This window comes from Saccoglossus kowalevskii, chromosome 3 (assembly GCF_978046115.1).
Source record: "Saccoglossus kowalevskii chromosome 3, keSacKowa6.1, whole genome shotgun sequence".
In the NCBI taxonomy this organism is placed as follows: Eukaryota; Metazoa; Hemichordata; class Enteropneusta; family Harrimaniidae; genus Saccoglossus; species Saccoglossus kowalevskii.
This window is the reverse complement of record NC_140643.1, coordinates 14,480,193-14,490,997: the sequence shown is the minus strand read 5'-3', so window position 1 is coordinate 14,490,997 and position 10,805 is coordinate 14,480,193. Positions and strand designations below refer to the sequence as shown.

The 10,805-nt window shown below is 35.4% G+C and overlaps 1 pseudogene; it reads right to left on the bottom strand.

The window, feature by feature from the left end:
* Positions 1 to 6,700: 6,700 nt before the first annotated feature.
* On the bottom strand, positions 6,701 to 7,882 carry LOC100371037 (amine sulfotransferase-like; annotated as a pseudogene).
* Between the last annotated feature and the right edge of the window lie 2,923 nt (positions 7,883 to 10,805).

Genomic DNA, 10,805 nt, shown 5'->3' with positions numbered 1-10,805 from the left:
CGTTGGGGTGTTCTTTTCGTCACATAAAACGAACTGACTAATCATGCGGAATTGTTATTGAAACGGACATCGATTGCGTTGTGTTTTCTTGAGTTGAACAGACGTGAGGTATAATTCAAACTGGTTTATTTGTACTCAACATGAACATCAATACGTTGTACAGCAAATACTTCTTGGTATAAAATATAGATCGCTAAATAATAGCTTCATGAGGAGTTGACATCGTAGAGAGCATAGAAAGGAGGGTGTGCATAACGAGCATCAAGTTGCGAAGTTACCATAGAAGGAATTACAGCGACGGCCTGAATCGGACTTCTCACGACAGCGCTTTGCCTAGTTAATGTAATTGTCAACGTTAGAGCGGCATTTGTCTCGGTGACAGCTAATCGGAGAAGTGCCAAACACGTGTTTGTACTCTAGAATATATCATGTCAAAACGTTCAGAAAATAAAACAACGCTAATGATTGGCGCATACAAACGAAACATAGCGCTGTCATTCCATATTAGGAGTGACACGCGACTAACACGAGGCAGAACTTTGGTGGGAATTTTGGGCGGTAAACAGACAAATACCGCGAGAACGCAATGGGAAACAATGTAGCGAACGTTTGGATATAGCGTCACGGTTGCTACAGAAACCGATCTAGTCTCTCAGGACTCAACTCGTGGTTATCAAAACAATGTCTGAAATTACAAACTAGCTTAGAGAACATCATACAGAAAGTAAAATTTTTTCATGTTAGATAACTGCGCGCGACAGCAACATCCCAAACGAGGTTGTAGTGTGCAGCTCACGAGTCAGCGACGACCGATTTCAACGAAAGTCATTCCGTCAGTGGAGTACCGCAGTTGCACGGCATGTTTGCCAATGTACAGATCTGTGGAGGAACTTTTAACTTCAACATCAACCGTGTATCGTAGTCGCCCAGTTTAAGTTCTGGTTCTGTCGTTGTCCCAACTAAAGGGCGACAGTCGTCGTGTCGCGTCCTGTTCGATATGGGACTCACAGCGACGTATACAACGCGTGTAAAATACATTGTTTATTTACGTGAAATTCGAACACGCGCTGTGCTACGACCACCGCGCTTAAACATCCACGAGTTATTTATTCGGACAATGAATTAAATTAGACGTCTGATTATTTTATTTTCACACGTACAGCGACACGCGTTCTACACTGACAAGCGTTGCTAGGTCGCAGCACTGTCTTGGAGCATATTAATGGGCAATTGGGTTCCCCGATCTAAATTTCTATCCCGGTTTGTTGCACGTTCTTTTTTTAATATGAAATAATCAAATATGGGACATGTGTATAATAACAGAACCCCACACCCTCCCCGTGGCTTCGCTCGTGAAAGTACGGCAGCAGGATACACCGCATCACTCGTGAAAATAACTTCCATACCCAATGAAAGCCACGGGGAGGGTATCTGTCATAATACTTCATTATCACTGAAAACATTTTTCCCCTGAAATAAATTCCAGTGAATATGCCATTTCCCTCATACTATATTGAGACACAGCGCAGTGAAAATTAGATTCACATGTAATGCTTGAAAACATGTCAGCAAAAATAAATTAAGTGAAATTCTACGTGACTTCATAATAGTTGGAAATGAACACATTACACCCGACCCTACCACTCCATATACAATGTAAACTACACCCCAAAACATCCTTTCACCCACAGTTACTACAGTGTTTCACCAGTGTATTCTATTTGACGTCAGGAGAAATTGAAATAAACAAATTAATTATAATTTCAGCCTCTAGTTTACCACTGATTAAATAAACTACCTCGTCTTTATGTCAACTTGCAGTTATTCGTTGCCTACATCAGTGACTTCAAAATATATGTTTCAATCCCAGGAATTTCACTCGCTGTTAATTGCATGGGAGTGGCAGTCTTTAATGAATTTCTATTGTCATGTCAATTTCTTGCGATTACTCGAACATTAAGCTGTAACCACATACCGCCTAGGTGCTGTAATTAAATCCTGGTGTAAGCACCATATGACCTATGAACAATGCATGTGAAGCCAGCTGTGGGGTATATTCAATCCTATAGATTTCTCATTGTTTGGTAACTATTTGCTGCAAATGCAACAAAAATCAATATAAAAAATATTACCCACACAGTATTCTACAGGTTACTTGTATTTTTTTGTGTTTGACGTAGGTGTAAGAGGTAAAATAACATCATTCATGGTCAATTCTCAGCAATGAGTCGATATTGAAATTTCACAGCACAGACTGACAGGGTGTCAATTTGCATATGTAATTGGGTCATTAACAAGCTAATAGATTATCTAAAATTAATGTGAACAATATTCAGTGAGTAGTAAATGCTATATGATTTTTCCTTTTTTTAAGACATACACTATCACATGTTACATTCCTTGCATACTCCAAAATGTCCCTGCTCCTGACAATTATTCCCATAGAATGACATTTCTGGCATATATTACTTGATAATTTATCAATATGTCATGATTAGCTTAAACCAATTTGCCATTGAAATAGTTATAATTATTTTTTATGAATTTATTATGAATGTTTTATTTTGTATATTAGTAAAAATGAATATGTCCCTCGTAGATTATAACATGGACGGTTACAATATGCAATTTCCCAAACAGGTGTAAAGAAATGATACATTTTTTGGCTTTATGTTGATTTCCCACAGCAATTCTTGTAACGTCTTGCTTATATACACCAATACAAATTGTAGCATATATATAATCTGAGGAATACATACATGAACATTAGCTATTTGAAAGTCGACGTAAATTTGACTTATGTGTCAAAAAATCAAGGCCGAACATTTCGCAAATCGTGTATGGTAAAATGTATTTGTTTGAATGCAAGAATAAAGCCATCTCTATTTACACCAAACATAAATCAACACATACCAAAAACACACTGTTGGTGTCCCTTGTAATAAAAATGTTAAAACAACACGTTGCTTCGTGTTCTTGCATTTTTAAATAAGACGGAGATGTATATCACCTTATAGTGCACAAACAAACAATTACCCTGGTTTAAAATACAAATGTATTAAGCATTGAAATGGGTACATGTTATGTTTTTTGCAGAGTATGACGTTCCTTTATAGTATTACATTGTTCATGCTGTAATTTTACAGCCCTGTGTTCCATTTTATTTACTTATTGAATAACAATTATTCGGATTGCACATGTATTAGTGACGAACAAGTAATACTTTATCAAATATTCACATTGAAATTGATGTGCAAGGAGGTGAATGCGTATTCAGTATAATATTTATGATATGAACAAACTGAGACGTCCAACTGTAGTATGGTGTAGAGTATTTATATGAAACCACATTATAATTCGCCGCAATAAAATGTGATGGTAGTCAATGCGACAATAGGAGAGCAGAGCACATAAAATGATCGCCATAGCAGCAATCACATCGAAAATGTCTCAATAATCATATTAAAAACACATAATCCAAAGGAATTACTACTGTTATGTGTGGCTTAATTAAAACATAAAATATTATAAAAAGATTTAAAGATATAATATGTTATAGATTTAAATGTATTTGGGTTTACAAATTAAATATAATAGCGCCCTCCCATGTGGCTGGTTATATGTGGTTTGGACTATTGGCGGCGCTTTATTTGCCATAAGGCTTTACGTACAGAAATCAATTGATTTTCTTTCACTTTTCTTTTGATGTCGATATGTGTAGTTTCTATTTAGTTGCTTCTTGTTTGTTTTTTGTGAATTTGTGAGGCAGATAATCTTTCTCATTCAAAGTTTTTCCTTAGGTGCTTTCTGTTTCAAGTTGTTTCTGTTGTCCCCATTATTCGATAGTGCCGACCGAGAAATGTCGCTCAACAAGTTTCTTGAAGTAACAAAGACCGGCCACGTAGTGAAGATTCATTTAAAACATTTATTCATATGGAAATGTGTTTAGTTTATTTACAAGTACAGTAAATGAATATGTATTTTCCTATACATTACCATCATTATTTTGGAAATAGTTTAACCCGGGAAACGCTTGTATTTTCTATCAAAACTCTAGTGTTTTAGTATTTTTAGAAAAGTGTTTTGGGGTAAAAATACACGAAAATACACTTTTTCAAAATATAACACTGAATGTGTCATTAAAGTCTTTATTGTTAAGACATTTATGGACTAATGCATCCAACTTTATACAAGCAGTAGTAACAAACTTGAGTGAAAATTCACATCTGAGCAATTCTTACTTGTAATTTAAACTGTTTAATTTGAAACCGAAAAATCACCAACAATGTTTCAACCTAAAACACAAGACCGTAACTGTTTTATAAGTGTTTATGTATACAATACGTAAACAAGTTCATAAGAGTAACTAAAACACGTTCAAACTGGTTTATTTTGAAACACTTCAGAATAAAAACAAACATGCAATGTTTCAAGATGAAACACTCGACTATGCATGTTTTATAATTGTGTATGTATAGGACGCGCACACAAGTCCATAAGTGTAACTAAAACACTTTTCTAGCTAGATGTCGCCGCGCTAGACAGGCGTTAATACCATGTGATTTAATCATTATATTCAGTTTCTTTATAGCTATTATTCCATCTAATATGGTGATTACCACACACATGTGCAAATTTGTATATGCGAGTAATTTAAACAAGCTTCTCTGAGTCTCCAATTATACATAATCATTTAACTGTTATTTATAAATTTCCTTAATACAATAAATACAATATAAAAACAAATATTGACCAATAATTTTGTTTGCTACTTCTTTGCAAACATTTTCAGACTGTCGCATACGACTTATTTACCACCTCCGTGTCACTGAGAATGTTCTAGAACCGTACTGTGTCTGGGTGGAATATTCTAGATTTTTTTTAGAAACTGGTTGAATAGGTAATAGAACACTGTAAGAGGCAATAGAAGGTAATGGAACATTCTAGAAATTTGTAGTAAGTTCCAGACGCAATATGTATGCTGATGTAATGGTCTATTTATAGACAGTGGGGGTATATATAGAAGAGTTGTTCAGCACTGAGTTGAGATCGGAGATCTCGTTGAATTGTATTGGAGTTTAAGTATCTAGTCATTGGAGTAGTGGAGTTTTACCGCGTTATTGTACTTGATGTTTGCAGAGTATAATAATACCAGTACCAGTTGAAACCTCATCTGTTGGCTTCGTGTTCGTATTTTATTATCGCCGTCAGGGAAGTCTTTCTGTTACTGTTGCCATTTTGGTAATTGAACCATCACACCTGTACTATACCAATTACGGTAATATTACGTTGCGTGTGACACGGACACATTTACTAAACGACGGTGTTCATGATGAATACTATTATATGTTGCTTGTTGAAGTAACTGGTAACTTGTGTTGTGCGCACCTCATTCAACGATTGAATTATTTTATCAGGAGTATCGGGACAGGTGGCATATTCGTTGAAGGAGCAACAACAACTTGGACCGAATGATGCATTTTAGATTTTCTGACGAAGGAATGGAACCGGAAGTTATCATAAATAAACCTGAAAATATGATGATATTTTTACTCTAATACGAAACGTATGGAAAGTGTAATTGGTAAAACCAGCGTCGGTAGTTGTGTGCTGTATTGTAATTTGCAGCGGTGTTCAATCTTTTCATTATGTGTGGGTTGTTACGATAACTGATTAAACTCAAGTTCATGCCTTCAAAGTACAAGAGAAGTCCATAATGAATAACTTCCTTGCTGACGACTTTGATGATATTATATATTTCAGATTTTAAGAGTTAAGGTCGGAGTGGACAAGATGATATTGCCAAGTATTTTTTTTTCTATTGATATGGGTTATTCGTGGTTCAGTGTTCCCATCCCCTATGCCAGACGAATTATGGTTAGGTAAATATAGTTTTAAGATACCACACTTCCCGTTTTGGGGAATGGTGTTAAGAGTGGTGAAAATAAGAAATCAAACTATTTTACAGATAGCAAAGTGAAAGATGAATAAAATAAATGTAGTGTATATATGCAGATTCGAGGATTGAGTAAGAATGGGATTTATTTCTAGAGAGTATGTTTCTGTGAAACTAATGATTTTCCCAGGAATGTGATGTGCCCGGAGAGACTGTATTCTATTCTGGACAATATTTCCACATGGGAAGAGATTTGGGCACTTTCATTTATATCAATGAAGAAAGGGTTTATAGATGTTATTGTTCGTTTCAGTTAATTACTCATCTGTTTTGAAGTGCCAATTTTCACAATTATTGGGTATTGTATCTGCAGTTTTACGAAAGGTTTGAATTTCAGTAAACACACTTATTCAGCTGCACGTAAGTCGATGACACTTCTTCATGCAATTGATATTATTCTTTACAATAACCATATATGTATGTTATTTGGGAATAAATACTTAATAATAATAAAGCACTTTTCAAAGTGTCGTGGTCGTGAAAACTTGTCGTATTAATAAAAAAATTAAAAAGTGTGTCTAGTAAAAGCGATTTTAAAAGTGTTTTCATTGAATACACTTTTCAAAATTATGCAGATTATAAACACTTAAGAACAAGCTTATAAACACTTTAAATGTTTTACTATATCCAGTAAAAATGGTTTATTTGAAAATAGTGTTGTGAAATAACTCATTCCATTTAAAGTAAAACACTTAATTGTTTAATAAAAACACAAAAAATGTGTCATAGTTTAAAACACTCAGATTTACAGTGTATGGCTATTACAGTTAAATAATTGACACTTTTAATACTAACAAATAGACAGATCCATCACCAGCCAGCCAGAAACGAATGATTGAAAAGCAACGTGTAAGTGATTCTCTGTCAATATGGTGATCTTTTTGCAAATATATATTTTATGAATCGTTCAGCAACAGCATAGGTAAATTTGTGTTGATGTTATAATTATAAAACTTCCATTGTAACAGTACAAGCATCCAGTGCAATAAGCCATATAATGTCGTATCATGTCACTCATATTGCAATTTTAGTCCACGCTTCTTTGCTTCTGCTGTAATTTTCTGGTCGAAATATTCATTTTGTGCCACAGTGAAATGATTTTTTCCAGTCACCAATCTGACCCTTTCTAAAGTACTCCGCGTGTTTCGGCCACGATTCCCCACTCTGAGCAGGCGACATTTGAACGTCAGTTCCCGATGCCCTCATTTCATCCAAGCTGCACATCGCCACAACGCGATCGATTGTTTCCTCAGTGAGCGGCCGACCGAGAAAATCTGCAATCTTAACCAATACAGACTTCAGATCTTGTTTCATGTCTTCGAATGTCACGTGTATTACGTTGTCTTCCAAGCCATACTGATTCCACGCCAGGGCATACTGTAACCAGGGTCCGTACCATACCCGTCCTTCAATGAATGCTTCGACCCAATCGTCCCAGCTCAGATGCATTTCGGCAAATGTAAGCGATTTAAGAAAGTTATAAAAGGACACGCATACATCTTTAGGATTCCGAGTGATACATATTATTTTGCATTTCCTGTTCCCCTTCCTCCACTCCGTGTGGAAAAATTGAGGATGTAAGTGAGATGACATCAAACGAGGTGACGGCATCTCATGTAGGGAACATTTAGTCGCTCGCACCGTGGCCCCGTATAAACCCGGAACTGAGTCTGTCTTCTCGTAAAAATATCCCAATCGAAGAGACTTCCCCGTTGGGTTCAACTTCCAATTGAGGACGTCGTACATCAGTGACACTGCATGTAACATCCATAGCGTGCCTGATTTGGGAAAAGTTTGGATGATGACGTCATCGTCTCGAATATCCCATCGGTCGATTCGTCTCTCTTTCACTGCATCTATGTCATGAATTTTGTCTACAAAATAACACCCATCGTGCTCAAATACAGGCCACTTGGTATGCGCCATTTTGATCTACGTCACTGTTAAATAGGTACCGAGTCATTCCTCAGCTCCTGAGAGCGAGGTTATTTGTAGATATGCTGGCCATCGCCTTTGTGTTTCCGGAAGTACTATGGGGGATTGCATGATGGGAGTGGAAAGTCTTTTGATCAGTAAAATAAAGGAAACTGAAGTGGTATGAAAGGGCGGTAAATGTAACCAGAATGCAAGGTCAGAATCGAGGGTCAAAATACGTCACAATACATCCATCAAGGCGGTTGCAAAGTGTCAGCAACTATGGATGAGATAAAAGACTTCGTTTGCAGTTTGCGTGAATGGCCGGAGAGAACAAAATCATGCAAATTCTGTGCTTCAGTAACAGTATTTGCTACTTTTTGTGCAATGGAAATTAATACAAGAAATGCTGCCAAAAGACATGTCCTTCTAGTAAAAAAAACAACAACCTTGGGACGTTTATCTTGAGAAATTGAGAATACGAAAATCCCTTGGGACATTCGTTGTGAAACAATAGACATGCTTCGACAGGGTATCAAGGTTATTTTCATTATTTGAAGATGGAAACTGCTGCTTTATGGAAGAGCAAAGTTCAATGTCATTGGCACAGTAATGACGTTTTTAGAGGGGTGGCTCGCTAGAAATATTCGCCGTGACTCCGGACTTTTCATTCAGGTTTATACAACACTTACTTGTTACTATCAAGAAGGTTTAATATCTTGTTTGTATTTGCACAATGTGAATGAGGGATTTATTGTCAAAATATATACAGGTGCTTGTATGCCTATTGAAACTATACAAAATTTGACCAATGCACATCCGTTTCATGTGTTAAAAGAACATTGCGATGTTCTCAAGGAATTGTTAAATCTTGGTATCATTCCCAACTGTCACCAAACTGTACGTTTTGACGACTCTATGCACTTCTGGGACTTGTAATAATTTTCTGGAAACTGTACAGCAAATCACATATTTTCCTTATTAATTTCAGTTTTTATTGTTCATAATATTTTACAGTAATAACATATTTTTCCGATTGTGTGCATGACAGCTTTGTCAACACACTAAGACAGGATATGTACGGATATGTGTGAGTATGTTTCATGGATTAATAGGTCACTCCTTTGCTTCAATTCCAACTACATCTCTGGAAATATCAATTGCTGTTTATCATCCATATTTTGATATCCCACAATGTGTCGATTGCGTATCTGGAAATTCTAACTACTTTTTCGCAAAATTTGACCAGCCTTGCTTCTACCAGTCATTTAAGTCAACTCCCATATTGTCCTTCACAGTGAAGGTTAATGCAGATATATTGTAAATTACACAGAGGTAACACTACAATACATTTCCCTTCACATTCCCTTGTATTACATAACAATCTTTGAGCTGAGGCAGTTATGGTTCTGAGTTCAAAACGAGTATACAAAGAAATTCGATAACCCCAGAGGTCGCACTCTATTGGTTAAACGAATATAGCGGCAAACAGACAACAATGTGTTGAGGGCTCGTAGCTGAAAACAACTAACTGACCGTTCTGTAGTATCATTTACCTACTTTAACACCATTCATTGGTGAAGATGTATTTCAGGGCTCATACCACTAATTGAAATTCCATAGACGACAATGATAACATATGAGATTTCTATATGAAAATGATAAACAAAGTTGAAAACATGGCTCAACATGCCAGTAATCAACCACGTGAAAAAAATAACATATTGGTCAGCTCAAATTCTTGCAAATCTCAGGTAAACAAGACACACCTACTGTATTTGAATTTCAGCTAGAGAAATCACAGGGAAAACACCAAGATTAGAACATCCAAATACGCACAGAATAAACCCACATGTACACAGCCGCTGAGTAGTAAACAAAAGACCACATGTTGGTCTCACCTTTGACCCAGGTGATCACGCCCTCAAACAGAGTGCACCTGAGAAAAAACAATTAAAAAATTTCATTGGTCCTTACAAGGTATTTAAATTGACTACGAGCAGCCATTGGTTGATTAGTGGCATGATACCTTAAGTACATGTAGGTGTTTAAATCACGTTATATTATTTTTTCAATATCTTCTTTTACGTTGTTTTATAATACGATATTTATCATGTTCTTCTAATGTACTTAATTTTATTTTCATTTTGACATTTTGCAAGTCATATTTTGTTTTTCTATTAATTAGTTTGATTATTTTTGTTTATTTATTTTTCTTTACGAGAAATAACCCATGGAATTTGATTTTGTTTTTTAACTCGATTTAATCTGTCTTAGAATATGTATAATTACATGGCGTAAAACAAATGATCTAATTGATCAAACTAATAAAATCCATACATTTTGTATAACAACATTTTTTGTTTAATCTCTATATTATATGTTATATATTCCATATAAGTCTAATGATGTTTCTCAATCTTGGGGAAAGTTGTTTTTAAGCACATGACAATGGCGATTTTTTGTCAAAAGTTTAAGAAAACATAATTTTGAGTCTCAAAACTATATCCTATTGGTATCCATCATTGTGATATATCAAATTAAAGCCAATGAACACATGAACATTATCACATTGTTACCATGAAAACAAACCATGATTTTTCTTGGTATTAAAAAATACAAATATCACATTGTTTCAAGAAAGACAACAATAGTTGGTTTGGAATATATGGTTTTCACCGAGGTGCACACAGCAATTAATCTAAATAACACTGAAGTTGTATGAATAATGCCATTTTTGGTTAAACGAATGTGGTGCATGATTTGGTCTTGATTCAGCTAACAATGTGCATGTAATATGTTAATTGATATCTATTGACCTCAGTATTAAATGCAAGTGTTCACTTGACTTTTTTAGTCACATATATTAAAACTCTTTTTTGCTGTACTTATCTTTTGTAAATCTTTTTACATGGAGGCAATAAAATTATTATTA